Here is a 16831-nt window from a genome sequence, read left to right as displayed (position 1 = left end):
ATGGAAAGCAAATTTTCATATATTAATAGAAATATTTGTAAAATTTATCTCATAATCAGTTATATTCTACCACAATATTTGTTGCTTTATTCCTTAAACGATTTAAGAGTCTTATACCACAACTTATTCTGAGTGATCAAATATAAGATAACTTTTTGATGTTGATGTTATTGTCACACGCAATAAAGTAATGTATTATGTCCCATCATATTCTCCTGTATTACATCATATTCTATATTCAGAATGGGAACTAGTAGTACAGTCTAAACAGATTAGTACAGCATTAGAATTGGCTGTGTCCTGTGTACAGTATTTCCTAATAGGGCATGGCTATGTCAGAGAGCGAGCCTGCAGCTATGATGTATTCCAGTCCACAGCAGGCGACCCCAGCTGAACCGCGCCTGGCACACCACTATTGGATAATCGCAGCTGGACAGGAAGTGGTGGAAGAATAAAAAAAAAGAAAGAAAAGAGGGAAGAAATATCAGAGAGAAGAAGACGCTCTACTTCCGCTGGAAATGAAGTAATGAAGAGAGAGAAAGGGAGAAATTCCCCAGGGGGTAACAGGAAGGGTAGGGAATAGTAACAGTGATTTGCCTTGTGTGTGGAAGTGGGTTTGCGCATGTGCAGGCCGGGTGCTCACTTGTGTGTGCGTGTGTGTGTGTGTTTGGAGGAGTGCTGTTGGGATCGGTTTACAGTAGTATGCGTGAGATGGCTTTCTGGTGAGCCTTTTATTTTAGGAATGTTTGTGTTGGTTTGAAAACTGTGGGGGGGGGCTTAATTAGGACAGGCCCATGCACACACATAGGCCCGCACAAAGACACGGACACACACGCATGTGCACACTCACATACTGACACCAATATTAGCTCCAGGCAGACACCGGCACAAGTGTTGTATTTCTCACACACTCGCTCAGGGAGGAGCATGCCCACGCACACACGCTCTCTCTCATACACACACACACACACACACACACACACACACACACACACACACACACACACACACACACACACACACACACACACACACACACACACACACACACACACACACACACACACACACACACACACACACACACACACACACACACACACACGCACACCCACACACACACAAGCACACACACACAAAACGCTGGATCCTATTAGCTCTTCACATGTGAGTAACAAACACGCACAGGCACACGCACATACACAACCACACACAGGGTCTGACCGCAGACCACACTACTGACAAGAACAAGCCCCCAGACCACTACTGGACAGTAAAACTCACACTTTGTTTGTGTGTTTAACTAGTGCAATGTGTAAGATGCTAATAGGAGCCGGCATCTCTATGTATGTGTGTGTGTGTGTGCGTGTGTGTGTGTGTGTGTGTCTGTGTGCACAAGCGCAGAGGAGCTAGGTATTCACTGATTAATGCTTCTGGAGACAAAGTCACAAGACCTGTGTTCAATACGATCACCTGCTTATTTCATGATGCAGAGATGAAAACAGAGAAGAGATCTGAGCAGAGACAAGCAGATGAGGAGAAAAGAAAGACAGCGACCTTTTGTGCAAAGTGGCATTTAGGTAAAGGTTAAAAATACAGAAAAGACTTGGAGGGGAAAAGATGAAGGATTGACAAGGATAAGACACGAGGAGAGAAAGAAACAGGGGAGTGAAAAATTAACTACTTTTGTGTTTTGTTTTCTGCGCCGGGGGAACCAGCTGCTGTGGAGTCAACGAGGGCATTCAAATCGCCCTGCTCTGACATGAACCACCTCCACAGTTTCCCCAGACAGGGTTTTCTTTGGTTTCCCAGTAACATGACAATCAGTTTAGGTTCAGGATATTTGCTTTCATGTAAAGCACTAGAAGAATGTGTATATTACATACGGTTTCTGACAGAAGCTTTCAATCTCTCCCCCTTCAGTTCACAATCTTCCAGAAATCTTTGTCCGTAAAGTGGCTCTGTAGCCCGGTGCTCGTCTATTTCGGGGCATCCCTCACATGCAAAAGTTTAGGAAGCCCCGTGACATAAACATCCAAGACTGTCCACAAAGACACACACATTCACACACAGCCCCAGCTGGAGCACACAAGCTCCCTTTGTGCTGCATTCCTCACGCCTTTTAGCCTTAGCTCCAGCCTTTAGCTTAGCTCCTCTCCATCTGCACACATACACACGGCAACTTTCTCCGGCTTTTGTCTGCAGAGCGGTAGCGGTGAAACAGCTGAAAGATTGTGGATAGGAAGCTCGTCTTACCGTGGCCAGGCTCAGGCTGAGCACACAGCGAGACACAGGGTCGGCTCGGTGGAGTAAAATCCAAAAGAGGGTTGTTGGTTAAAGAGTCAGCCAGCTCAGCAAATTCCCACCACCTTTCCTTTCCTTTCCTGCCTGCCTGCTCTCCCAGCTTTGTGTGTGCCTTGTATTTTCCCTTTAAATTGCACGGGCTGCCTCCCCCCACCTCCTCAGCACACACGCGCACCGAGCCAACACACAAAACACACACTGCCCCTGAATATGACACTGTTGTCAAAAGCATGCAGCACTGTTGTTGTTGTTATTTCTTTATGTTCTTTTTTTTTTCGTATTCTGCAGCCTGAAAGGGGAAAAAAAAGAAAAAAGGGACCAAAATAGAAATCCTCTTTGTCTTTCTTCCTCTTCTCTCCCTATCTAGAAAAATAAAAGTGACTCTCGTTTGAGATCCTCTTCTTCTGTCTGTTCCTCTTCCTCACTCTCTCTATCTCTATCTTTTCCCAATCAGTAGTCAAACAAAGAAAGGAAAGGAACAGAGTGAGCGCACACACGCACACAAACATACACAACACACATTTGGTTCTGCTTTCTCTCTTTCTCTCTCAACACACACACATACACTCATGCACAGGCTCAGAGCCCAACCCCCCAGCCTGCCTCTCTCTGATTTTTTTTTTCACTCCCTGCCTTTCTCTAAACAGCACCTCCCCCCTTTCCACCCCCCCTCCCCTCCCTCAGCCTGATCTGGCCTCGTTTTCATTCGTCTACCACTCCTCCCTCTCTCCTCCCTCCCTCCCTCCCTCCCTCTCTCCATCCTTCGCCTCCCTCCCTCTGTGTGTCAAACAGATGGGATTGGAGAGCAGAAGGAGCCTCTGTGTTCGCTCTCTGCCTCGATATCTCTTCTTCATTAGTGTGATGTAAGCCCGGTGGAAAAATGCTTTGACCTAGAGTGCACGCACACACGCTGATGATTAAAAAAAGAAAAATCGATAGAGATGCAGATAACCTTCGATCAGGGTTATAAGAACAGGGTGTGCGTCGCTTCGCAGATGTGAATTTATTACGGCGACATCTCCGCATTAACAGATGTGTGAAGTCGGTGATGAGGCTTTCGAGTAAAAAGCGGCGAACATGTGGCTCTGCGAGAACAATGGCTCCCACACAAATCTGGGGCAACTTGGCCGCTGGGAGAGTTACCAACTTTATGTCTCCATTTACTGACTTCTGACAGCATAATGGATTTACTCCATCTAATTTCTGTTGCAAATTCAATCAATTAGATCAGATTAGATGGCTGCGTTACTGCTGTTTCCTCTTTCTAAACTCCAGGAGTCTTTTTTTTTTTACCTAAAAGTCATTACAGTGCAAGAAGTCACATGATCAGAAACCCAGCGCAATTATCTGAACCAGTTTGTATACCTGGCAAAAAAGACTGAATGTGTACAAGTACCCAGGAAGTTAGTCTATTATTTATAAAACTGTCATCCAATGACCTGTCGACAATAATGCGAGTATTTAGCAAAACATTGCTAACTGTCTACTGTTTATTTGTGTAATGAGCAAGTGCCATAAAAAAAACAATGACGCTATATATACCTGTTTCTCTATGGTGGTTTTGCACTTCTAGGTCTAATTGCAAGTAAGTTTGCAGCTGTTTATATATATACTTTATTTCTATCTTAAATTTTGATATTCTATTTTATTCTATTTTATACTATTTCTATTTTATTTTATAGGTTGTAATTACTTGAGCATTGCTAGAAGAGAGCCTGTGACTCAAGCATTTCACTGCCAGCGACTGCTTAATGTTATTGTTGTGCATTTGATAATAAAAAATCTTGAATCTTGAATCATGAATCTTGAATCAGTGTACCACATTACCAGAATTCACAGGTGTCTGCCTCACCCAAAATCTTTCTGACCACAGCATTGTTCTCTGGTATTTGACAGATCACTGATCTAGACTCTATGGCTACCTACTGGTCTCGCAAGTTTGTTTGTTGTCTGACATATTTTTCATATCAGGAGAAGCTGTCTCACCTCACTGTCATACCAATGTTGCAAATAACAAAATATCTTATTGTTTCCTTTGTCAGTAAAAGAAACTCAAATAATTTAAATAATTGATACTTTTCACACCGAGATCCAGAGCTTTGATGCATGTCATAGCATCGTGCGGAAAACAGGGTGAAAATTTGTATGTCCACTAGGGTGTTGTGTTTCTGTCAGTGTCGATTGGAGCTGGAGATGATAAATACCGGCGACTACTGCAGACTCATTTGACCCGGGAGTAAATGCCAATTGTACCCCGTCCCAGTGAAGACAAGAGCCAGATGTTAGGGGCGTGTAGGTTTTTGTCTAGTGTGAATGGGTTTTTAGTGTCAAACTTAAAAAAAATTGATCGAGCAACCTAATCGAATCAAAATAACATTTAGAAAGTCAAATATTATGTTTCAAAACAGTTAATCCTTTGTCCAGTACATATTTGTCTGCTGTGTAGATTATTGAATATGTCAGTACAAGGTGCATTAACTGTGAGCACAGTAACTTTGTTTGAGTTCTACAGAGCTTACAGGCTGGGACAGTGGAACAAGTAATGCCCACTTGTTGGCATGTTTCTCTCTCTCTCTCTCACACAAAAATACACACACACACAAAAGGCATGCCCTCTTGAGTGTCAGCCACGTGCAGGAAGATGAAATTCCAGAGGAGAGAAAAAGTACAGTCGGAAAGCCAGGAAGGAGAAAGAGAGGGAGGGTGAGGGGTGACGGTATGGAAAATACAGCATAGAGCCGCTGCACTCTCTGACCAGGGCATAGGCTGAGGGAAATACAGGCACTATTACTGCACTCAGTGACTCCTATAGACTACTCCTCCCCCCCGTCTTCCTCCCTCGCTCTATACAGAAGCCAGGGCACCAGAAGACATGGCTCCCGACTGCATGACCAGAACAGAAAGGTAACAGAGAAACACTGGAGTTAGCACTGAAGACTTTCTAGAAAATCTGCAGATGAGTGTGCGCCAGTTGCTGAATATTTCTGCCAGCTCAAAGAGCACAACTTAATTTCAGCTTCTGGTGCATGCACAGAGCTCAGATACAGATGTTGCATTAAGCATGGGTGCCTGTGTGTGCATGCATTAGGCTGTTCGGAATGAGAGGAGACCAGATGCAATAGAAACTTACAAACACAACCACCTCTAATTAGTTTTATCTATGTATGTAGTAAATAATCCATTATAAACAATACCGAAAACATAACCATCGTTGTTGCTTTTTTGTCCACATTGTGCTCTTTTTACTATACAACCAAAATTGTGAAGCAAAATACTTCCTTTCAGATGATGTGTACACAGACCTCAGACAAGTTCTCATGTGAGAGAAAGAACTACATTACAACTGCAGCTGAACTGTGAGGTCTGACCGTCTGGCTTTGTTACCCCACTGTTTATAGACACACATAAATAACTTTTGCCTTATAACTTATTAGGTTCTACACAGTAGAACCTAATAAGTCCCTCAACCAATCAACCACTATAAAGGTGTGCTAGATTAATAGTAAAAAGGTTGTAGGCCTTTATGTTTGTTGTACATTAAACTATGCCAAAACTAGGACATTATCAGTACAAGTGCTCAAAGGTTATTTGAGTGAGTATTGCTTGAAATTGTTATATGTATTGACTCTAGACTTCTAACAAAGATACATGAATACACCTACTTTGTATGGAGATGCAGGGGAAAGCTTTCTAGCTATATATCTCACACAGAGGCCATTTGTTGTGCAGTTGCTTTTGCAGACTGGTGCATCGAACAAACCCTGAGTGGTAAAGCAGAGAAGTATATCCACTATCACTGGAGAGTGGTCAGCACCAAAAAGGAACTGAAACAATAAACCAACACTGAATGTTTACATTACTACTCAATTTTATCAACGTACCACCAACGCCGACTGCATGTGAACAGCCAGAATTCTATAGACTTGAAAGTGCTAAAGTACTATCCAGGATTGAGCTGATACAATTTTATAATCAGCCAACTATTGCTAGGACACAGAAGCAGAAACACCTTCTCCCTAACTTCACACAGAAAGGTCAACGCCAAGATTCAAGCCTCGGAAAATGTTTCCTCATTGAGTCACCACTGGGAAACAAATGGTTTGCTCCAGGTGAGGCGTGAACTCACAATCTAACAGCAGATTACCAACGACTCCGCCACTCAGGCATACATCACACAAGGGTTTTTGCATGTTTCATTTCTAATCTGCTGTTTGGGGCTCTGGCTGAACTGTAATTGCACTGTAATTACAATTACAAGCACACACAGACAGAGTGCCTAATAATATACTGCAAATAAAACCACAAACATGGTCTCTTTTTAAACCTTATTCAGATTATGGATTGTAGTTTCACCAGAAATGACCTGCGGATAAAGTTTGGAGAATTGGGTCCAGACTTTACTCGCAGTTTGCTTTTCACATCTGCACAAGGCAGCGGGAGGTTCTCTGCCCAGACAAGTTCACAACCACAACAAACCCTCCACATTATCCAGGCGAGAGGTGGTGCAGCCACATGCAGCAGGCAAAGGCACAAAGTGATGTATTAATTCTGCTGCAAATATCACATGATTTTCACAGATAATCCAGAGGCTCTCACTCCGACAATTGCTTTTTCACATGCACCTTCTCCAGAGAAAGTGTGGAGAATCTCCGGAGTTCAGTGCATGTCTGAGAGCAGCTCATGTGTACTCCTTCGTCACCCAAAACTATATCTGAGGCCCATACTGTAAATAAGTCTTTGACAATTTGTCTGGTTAAATAGGGGTAAAAAGCAAACAATAGGAAGTAAAACAAAGTGAGTCGATAACAGAGAGCAAGGAGCGGAAGAGGAAACCTCCCAGGGAGGAGGAGGAGGAGAGAAGGCCAGTCAATATGGTGAGATGTTACATAATTCTCTCACTGCATTGATTTATTGCCTTGCTGATTTGGCCTCTAGCCAGCATGCAATAGCATTTGTAATATTTGAGCTGGAGCCCAGACAGAGAGAGAGCGAAATAGAGACTGAGATGAGGGCAGATAGATGTGACAGATAGCGGGGACAGTGAAAAAGAGAGAAAAAGAGGTTGAAACGCAGAGCGGGTGAATAATAGCTGGGAATTTTGGGATGCAGCCAAAGTGACAGATAAAGAGAGAAGGACGAGTGAAAGAAGCAATGGATAAAGAAAAGAGAGCGAGGGAAACAAAGCATTAAAGAGAGCGTTTAATTGTGTGAGCAGGGTAGAGAAGATAGTGACAGATCGAGGGAACACGGGAGACAATGAATGTGTGTCAGTGAGTGCACTGCAGGTTATACTAGTTGCTATAATCTGCACTGTTATATAAGAGCCAGAGGCACCGGGCAGAACAGCCCATCACAACGGATCTGCAGGAAAGACTGGGTTAACTGCAAACACGATGCAAACTCTTCAAACACTACAGTAGGAACAGAAAGTGCCTGTGGCCACACGGATATACACTACAGCAGCATTCACAGGTTGCTCTGAGAGGAACATCCACACTCGCTGGCTAAATCTAATAATAGATATCTTCTCTCAAGTTTGGCTCTCAATCATCCACACACTCAGAAAGTGGAGGGTGCAGCTCCAACCAAAAAGATGCTTGTGGGGCGGTCAAACACCACCTGAAACCTTGTGGATGGCAAAACTGAGGTGATGGTGTTCCAACACTTTTCAGATGCTGTTTCTGGAAAAAAGGACACAAGCCAACAAAGAAAAAGGCTGGTCTGTGTCGCAGAAAAGTTAACAATAGGATTTTCCATTGAATCAAACGTTCTCTGTGAACACAGAACAGCTGTATGGTGTAGTTGAATGACAAATGCACGTTCTGTTCACCTATACTTGACATTGATTAGTCTATATATGAGCATATGTCTAAAAACGGCGTGATGCCAATTTGGCTATTATATTCTAAAACTTTGGACCAAGCCCATACAAAATATTGCAAAAAAACAAATGAAAACAAATGAGCCAGTTCACTTGGTTTATTCTGTTGACACAGTACTATCATTATGGTATTGCTATCAGCAAAATGAGGCAAAGAATGCAAGCAATCCTGTGGGCTGCTTCTTTTTCTTCTACAATTGTTTAATGCCCAGTCTGGACTTCCCAAAAAAACATGGTTGAGTTTGATCCGGACGATAATCTCTTTCCGCCAGACAAGACTTTGGTCTGCTTGTCAGAGGAACCTTTCACATCTGTTAATTTGGTTCAGACTAAACTGAGAAGCCAGGATGTCTGGACTTAACGTGTGAAATCCCTCTAAATCTCTGTATTTGCCTAGTGAGGTCTGTGATAAATAAAGCTGGGACATGTGTGTAAATCATCTATTTGTGGTTTAGGTTGAATCAAAACGTGATAAGAGAGCAGAGGTGGGCAGATGTGACTCTTAACCAGGTGACAATTTGCTGTTCACTGAGCTAGGTCTATTCACTCTTTGCCAGATGTTGGATTTGATCTACACTATTTCACTCTTTCTTTGTCGTACTTTGGTTTTGACAATTCCTATTGTGTGCAATGAATAGCCTGATAAAAGCTGCATGGATGATTGTCCCTGTCATGTTCACAGCATGTTCAAGTTATAGTTAAACTTATGGGAGGAGACATGCAATGTGTTCACTGATATTCCTGTGCCTCACGACTCACTTCATACAGCATCAGGGCCTCTCCTTTCTCCTCCCCATCCTCCATCCCTGCTTCTCCCCTCTGGCATTTCCTCCCTTGTTGTGACATCTTTCTTTCACTTCCTCACTCTCTGTCTTTGGATGAACTACAGATGGATGAGGGGAAGGAAGCGGAGATAAAGGCAGAAAACTAGATTAATGGGCTGAATGGAGCGCGGCGAGGGAGACGAACACTAAAAAGATGGGGGAAAGAGAAAGTGAGACGGAGGCTGAGCTAGAACAGGCTTTCCTTGTGCTACCGTGAATAATTTACTTTATTCCCCACTCTCTCTCTCTCGCGCTTTCTCTCTTTTAAAAGATATAACTGAAGGTGTGTGTGTGTGTGTGTTTGTGCGTGTGTGTGTGAGCTGATTAATTGTCAATTAATGTTTAACGAGGTACAGCTGTGTTCAATTAACACTGGTTTAGGCACTGTCTCTTATAACACCCCCCCTCCTCCTTCTCTCCCTCCATCAAATATCATCCCCTCTCTCCTTTCCCTCGTGCTGTTGGTTCTTCACAGAGAAAGACTGGGGAGTGATAAACTGAGGTTGATGCACTGAAATTAAAAAGCTGATTTGAGACGGCACTGTGTGATCATTTACTGGAACATCTGGGCTGTTGTGCTCTACCATTTCTTTTGCCTGGGGCACAGACTTCCTCAAGCCCCGCTGGTCGCCCGGAAAACTCACAAAGATGACGAGACTTTACGATGTCAGTTCCCCTGGAAGAGCGGAATCGATCCTCTCATCTATAGCCAAGAAAGTCAATAAAGTGGTTTTCAGACAAAATTGGGCCTGGACATCTTCCGAGTTGGCTCTTCACAAGCGAAGAGCACAGTAGGAGATTGTCCCAGTCAGACAAGTTTATTTAAACCTTCATGTTAGGGGTTGAGTCTGGGTGAGCCGAAGATATTTTTCAGTTTTTCCTCTGTCATGTGTTAAAAACATCATCAATACGCCCACTCGCTGAGGATTTTACGGATATTTCCTGCTACTTTCTCACATGGACTCACCTAGATAAGTAGACCAAAGATCTGTCTGGCAGATTGGAAAGGGCCCCTGAAATTTCGTGAACATTTTTAGGAAAATAGCCGGACATCATGTCTGTATCAAGCTGTGTATCTATAACTGTTTTTCCAAAAATGTCAAACTATTCCGTACGGAAATGGTTTTTGGTAAATGGACCTCATTTAAATATCACCTCTCAAATCTTTATGACTTCTCAAAGTCACATTCAACCATTCACACACAAATTGATACGGCACTTCTATAAATAGTGCTTCTCCATCTCACATCTCACATCAAACACTGAGGGAACAGCAGTCAGGGGCAATTTAGGGTTCAGTGTCTAACCCAGGGACACTTTGAAATGGAGACTTGAGGACTTACATTCACTTCCTGGAGACTTACTCTAACCATAACCATAACTACTTCTTGCCAAAACAAGGTCTTGACATAAAGCTAACCTTTGCCTAACCTTAAAACTTGTCTTCACCTTAAAGTTTAATGATTTACATTATTGGGACAGCTATTGATAATCAGAAAATCTTAATCGCTAATCATTATAACCTTTTTATCCTATACTGTGTGATTTCTATTCAGCTATTAATTGACAGATTAAGTCATTAACGATTTGTAAAACATTCAACTGCATGTGAAGTTCACTATCATTTTTGTCATTTTTTTCCTGTAATGTGTGCTGTTTGCTTGGGTCTTCAAAATGTCAAGGTGCCGAAGCTCTTAAATGTCAAACTGTTGTCTTTCCTGTGTCATTTGAAGTTGCCTACGCACAACTCTCCCCACAGTAGCTTTAAAAATGTAATGCCACATGACCCAAATTTCATCACACAAGCATGCAGTGCATGTGTATTGAGCGATGGATCCAGCAGAGACTGCTGGTGAACTCACTGGCACTGAGACATTTGAATTCTCCACCATGCTTCTATTCCCCCACCCCAACTCCCTGTGCAAAGACCCACGAGGCTCACAAGTTTGATGCCTTCTTTTCCTCCTCCCTCTCAGCCTCCTTTTCCTGTACCCCGCCTTATCTCTTTCTTCCCTCTGTTCATCTGATTCATCATCTGCCTGCAGCCTCTCGCTCCCACCCCCTCAGTGTGTGTGTATCTGTCCAGGAATAGGAAACATCACTGGTCTCAGTTCAGATTTGTTGCATTGTCTGTGGGAACAAGATTGTAGAACCTGTCTGACCTGACTAGTTCATGGCTGCTGCGCCCAGAAACACACACACGCACACACACAGTGATCTGTCATATGTAAATATGAGAGAGTGGTGAAGGTGAGGAGACAGAGAGGAACAAGGGACGCAAAGTATTGCCTGCTGGAGCGAAAATGTGTGTGTGTGTGTGCATCCATTTGTGACTGCCATTTTAAATGTACTGTATGTATTTGTCTGTCTGTCCCTTTTCCCTGTTCTGACTTTCATTACAGTATGATACCTCCACCCATCTGTTCACAAAGGAGAGTGAGGGAGATGAATGGAGGAGAGGCTGAAGCATGAAGCGCTGCCTATCACTCTGCTCATCTGCTCCTCCTCTTCCTCTCTATCTGGTCTCTTTCTTTGTCCTCTACCTCCCTGCCTGTCTCCCTCTCTCCTCCTCTGCTTCCTTATCGTGGTCTCCTCCTCTTCCTCCTGTCTGTCTGTCTCCGCTGTCCACCTCTCCCCCTTTCATCTTCAGATACCGGCAGAATGGAGCTCAGCTTCCTCTAAAAGCACAGCAGGTGTGCAGTGTGTCTAATTGTACAAAAGTGTGTGTGCATGCGAGTGAGTCCAGCGCATTAGAGCTTTAATGTGCCTGTGTATGTAGAAGTATGTGTGTGTTGGCTGTGTTTGTGTGTGAATGTGTGTGTTTGAGATATCTTGTTTCCTCAGGGGAATCTAGGTCCATTTCCACTGTCTGCTGTAGCCAACCAAATCAGCAGCGCATCGATAATCTATTAGGCTAGAAACAGACAATCACACACACACACACGCGCGCATATACACACTTGTTCTTCTTACCTGCCACCAATGTGCACACTCATAAGTACTGACTGTACTGGTTGGACCAAATATCGTCTGCACCTGGGAAAAAGTATACCACAGAAATAAGAAATGCATGCAAAAATACATTACCCACATACTTTTAGCCATGAAGGGTAGAAGTGAAAAACCAACCTTCTCCCAAATTTTTAAAACTGCACACATTATGCAATTTGCAGAACTATATCATCAATTGAGTAAATCTTTTGTCCCACGGCTCAAAATCTAATAAAGCTGATATTAAAGCAAGATTTGTTCGGGCATGAATGTGTGATTCAACCCCACTGCAACATATGTATCTGTAAACATATATAGAACACACGTACACAGTAAAACACAGCCAGAGTATAAATCAACAAAACAAACATGTGAGGGTAACATAGCAGGATATATGGGAAGATGTTTTAAAAATACATAAAATCTGATGTAAATATCCCCGTACATATGAAACATGCATGCACACACACACACACAAACAGAACACTATGTACTGACCAACCTCACAGAGTGATTACAGCTGCCAGGCAAGACATGCACCCACTGTTATTATATCCTCTGTCATCGTAAACTAGACACAACACACACGGACACACAGACACACACAGAGAAATATTGACAGACACGCAAAAATAACACACTGCCACAAAAAATACATAAACAAGATACCAACATGATGTAAGAAGGCGCAATATCAGACATCACCATACTTAAAGCCTGTTTATCAACCAGCTAAATAGGACAGGAGGAGCTAAGCCCCAAAGATGGAGCTTGTTTACAATAACACAGCCTTACACGGATAATTTAACAGTATCTTACACCATCCTACTACCAACCTCTATTTATAATACAGGTTGGCTGTTTTTGTGGAATATAAAAAAGGTCACAGGGATTGTGAGAATGTTGAAGATACAGACTATATTAATTGCTTAGGAAAGTACAGATGGATACATTTTACTACAAGATGTAGTGGGTTATTTTAATCTCAGTTTGATTTAATTAGAACAGTAAGTAACTATTTTACTTGTCAATTAATCTGTTAATTATGTTGTCAACCAAATAATTGTTTAGTATTGTAACAAAGCACAAAATACTGACATTTCAGCTGTAATTTGATATCTGTTAGCGATTAAGGCCTAATTCATTACTCTATTATCATATTTGGACTGACCCAGATGAGAAAAGATTTGCTGCTGAGTTGAAGTTGAGTTGAACATGAGCACTTCTAATGGTGAAACTTGGTATCAAATTACGGATACCTATCTTGACTAAAGCTCAAATTACTTAATTCTTACTGGCTGCACACGGCTATCAGCTACAGCTACTTGAGAACAGGGCTGTAACTTTCTATTCAAAATTCAAAGAAGTCCGTCTAGAAGCACATCAGGTATTTAACCATACACGGAAGATGTTCTTCTCTCCTGATGTCAATGGGAAGCTCGTTCCACCATTGAGGAGACAGGGCCGCACACAGTCATGCTTTTCTTGAGTTGCCAGCTCACAGAGAGGGAATTTGTAATTGTTTTTCGAAGAAAAGGTGAGAAAAATCCTGAATATTCTCACTCTGACTGGGAGTTCACCACTGCAGACAGATAGGCTTAATGTTGACAATCATTGCATATGGCCTCATTCACACACACGCGTAAAAAATCCAATTTAGACCGTTGTTGCATTGTTATGTCAATTAAACTAAAATCTGTCATTCTGTCACAAATTCAAACCTTAGAGCGCAAAACCCAGGCAATCATTTCAGGTAAACCCTAAAATATTCCATCATCCACCATTTTTCTCTTTGGATAATCCCTGGATTCCTGCCTTTTGGAATTCCTCCACCGATTATCCCTTCGCCTAAACCACTCCAGGGCCAAGGAGAGGGGGGGGAGAGAGAGGGAGGGAGGAAAACAAGGAAGGGGAAGCTGGAGGAGGAGAGTCTTATATTGAGACTCTAGGAGTCTGTGAATCTTGCTGGGCTTGCAGTTCCCCCTGCGGACATGTTTTGTGCACGTCGAGGAATGCGCTCGCTCCATTTCTCTGTTGTAACCCCCTCCTCCCATCCCCTGTCTCCCTCCTTGCTTTCTTCTCTTTCCTTCTTTTTAGGGAATAGAGGTATGAAGGTAGACACAGACAGCTGAGCTGACTCGCAGCAGCTACCATGATCTGCTTGACAACAGCCTGAGGGCCCACACAAGGGCACGCATACAGACTCACATACAAACAGTCACAACAGAGAGAGAGAGAGAGAGAGAGAGAGAGAGAGGGAGAGAGAGAGAGAGAGAGAGGGAGAGGGAGAGAAGGAGAAAAGAGAGTTCACAGAGGGGCCTTGGGACAGAGCCTTGAGGCACTCCAACCTGGTGACACAGCAGCAGCTTCCCTCTGGTCCCCTCACCAGTAATGCCAGCTAACCACTAGTTGGAGGCTGCATCGTTCCTGTTTGCCTGCTCTCTTTTCTTTGGGAGAAAACAATGACCAGACCCCTGCTCTCTAATTTAAAGGGGAGTTGGCTCATTCCTCTGAGTGGAATGCACAATGGGAGTAGCTTGCATTTCCTGACGTGGTGGAGAAATCAGTGATCGAGGGGGGTGGGGTGGTCAACTGGACAGAGTGGGGCTTCATTGAGGCAAGGGTGAGTGAGTTTGGCTATTTTAAGATGACATGTCATTTCTAACTTGTGGTCTGTTTCTGTGGTCAAGGAATGAAAAACTAGTAGGGATATATGTGGACTCTACACATGCGACCTTGCAAAGAGGCATTTCGATCATACTTGAGCAACCAAACCTAAAGTAAAAGCTTTGGAGGAGCTGCAGTCTCATTCAATGCACACAAAGAAATGCATAATCAAACAATATGAAATGTAAACTGATAACAAGTTAACACAAAAAAAACGCAGGGCGCACAGGACAAATATTGAAATCTAATCTACTGAAGGTACAGCAAATAGAAACCTCCAACAAACACGCCTTGCATTGTGGGGACAAATCATAGAAGCTATTGAGGCTTAGTGAAATGCACATAAAAGCATACGGCTACACAATCACTCTGTCCCAAACCACCACCCACTAAATCCCACTGTCACCTTACTTAACCTGCAGTACAATGCAATAACTGCTTAATATACAGGGAGAAATACAGTATGGAGAGGAAGAAGACAAGCAATGGAACATCAGCTGGTCTCAGTGAGCCAGTGCAAGTTTGAAATGAAAGGGAGTATGAAGATTGAGGGGAATATAGTGAACATATGGCGTTTGAAGACCTACTTTCCTTCCCCTACGCTCATTTCCTCTGTTTCTCCTCATTTCACACACCTGGGACCATTACTCCTCATGGAATCAACACCAAACTAAAACTCTACTTTCTTTAATTAGTTCTCTCTGCCTTCCTCCTCTCTCCCTGCTTCATCCATATGTTCACTTCTCTGTCGCCTTTTTCTCCCCACTCTACTAAGTCTCTTTTGTTCCCCGTCATGACATTTTCCTTTCAGATTCTCTGTCTCTTGTCTTTGCACCTTTTCCTGTTCAACCTCTTATTCGGAATCCCTATTAGTCAAGACATCACAAAACTAGTGTGAAAGATACAAATATATAGCTCTTGCACTACTGCATCTAATAGGCATGTTTGTGTAGGTGTTGTATGGAGCTTGCATGGGAAACAGGATGGTGGGATTTGCTTTTTTTCAACATTGTACTGCTTGTCTAATCAATGACAAAAATATGGGAGCGACAGCTCACTGCCGACAAAGTGGGTCTGCGGGAGGGGAAGAGAGAGCGAGACATGACACACATTAGGGTTTTGCAACAAGTACAGATGCCAGCATCGGAAATGCTTCCGATAGTGCTGAAAATGCCGGTTAACACGCAAATCTGTGTCCCCATCCTTAAAGTATATTAATTTCACCAAGGCATTTTCTTTTCCTGCCAATAATGTAAAGTGCCTACAAGTGTCCGATGTCATTTTTTTTACCTAACACAAAGAGTGACACATTTCTAGGCATTTTTCAGCATTCAAGATGGGGCTTTAGAGTGGGTCCCCGGGCTTGGCTGGTGTTGGAGATTTTTTTCTACCATGTATTTCATTTTTCCCTATCAAAACATTTGGGACATTTCTAGGCATTCTTGATATAATGCAAAATGCCTACAAGTGTCCCATGTTATTTTTGGTTTTGTTTTTACCTAACACAAAGAGTGAGACATTTCTAGGCATTTTTCAGCACTCAGGGTGGGGCTTTAGAGTGTGTCCAAGGGCTTGGCTGGTGTTGGAGAATTTTTTCTACCATGTATTGTATTTTTCCCTAACAAAACATTTGGGACATTTTAGGCATTCTTGCTATAATGTAAAGTGCCTACAAGTCTCCCATGTATTTTTTTTTTGACCTAACACAAAGAGTGAGACATTTCTAGGCATTTTTCAGCACTCAAGGTGGGGCTTTAGAGTGGGTCCCCGCGCTTGGCTGGTGCTAGATACATTTTTCTACCATGTATTTCATTTTTCCCTAAAAAAACATTTGGGACATTTCTAGGCATTCTTGCTATAATTCAAAATGCCTACAAGTGTCAACACAACAAATTGTATTTCTAGAAATGGAAATTGGGTGTCTTTGTGGAACAGAATGTGAAGGTATGAATTTCTTCGATTGTATATATAGTCTTATTCGTGCAAAAGCTTGTTCGTGGGGTTACATTCACAAAAAAATAATCGCTTCAAGTGGACAAGTAAAATGGCCAGCACATCTGGTGGAGAAACGTGCATGTCTGAAAGTGGCTGCGACTTGTCTGTCTGCTCTTCTTTGATGTGTGCAACCCTGACCTCAGTGGGGACAAGTCATTATATGTGCAGT

The 16831-nt window shown here is 42.8% G+C and overlaps 1 protein-coding gene across 2 annotated transcripts in view; it reads right to left on the bottom strand.

Moving 5' to 3' along the window:
* kdm6ba (lysine (K)-specific demethylase 6B, a) overlaps window positions 1-16831 on the bottom strand; it is an 88697-nt gene that overhangs the window by 44277 nt on the left and 27589 nt on the right. Inside the window, exon 4 of one of the 2 annotated variants that reach the window (XM_062383870.1) lies at window positions 11983-12045. The gene's annotated coding sequence lies outside the window, so the exon portion shown is untranslated. Of the gene's footprint in view, window positions 1-2256; window positions 2870-11982; window positions 12046-16831 lie in introns of those variants that run through there. The other variant, XM_062383872.1, reaches the window with a different exon arrangement.

This window comes from Platichthys flesus, chromosome 24 (assembly GCF_949316205.1).
Source record: "Platichthys flesus chromosome 24, fPlaFle2.1, whole genome shotgun sequence".
Taxonomy (NCBI): Eukaryota; Metazoa; Chordata; class Actinopteri; order Pleuronectiformes; family Pleuronectidae; genus Platichthys; species Platichthys flesus.
The sequence above is the reverse complement of the archived record's forward strand: the minus strand, read 5'-3'. Positions and strand labels throughout refer to the sequence as shown.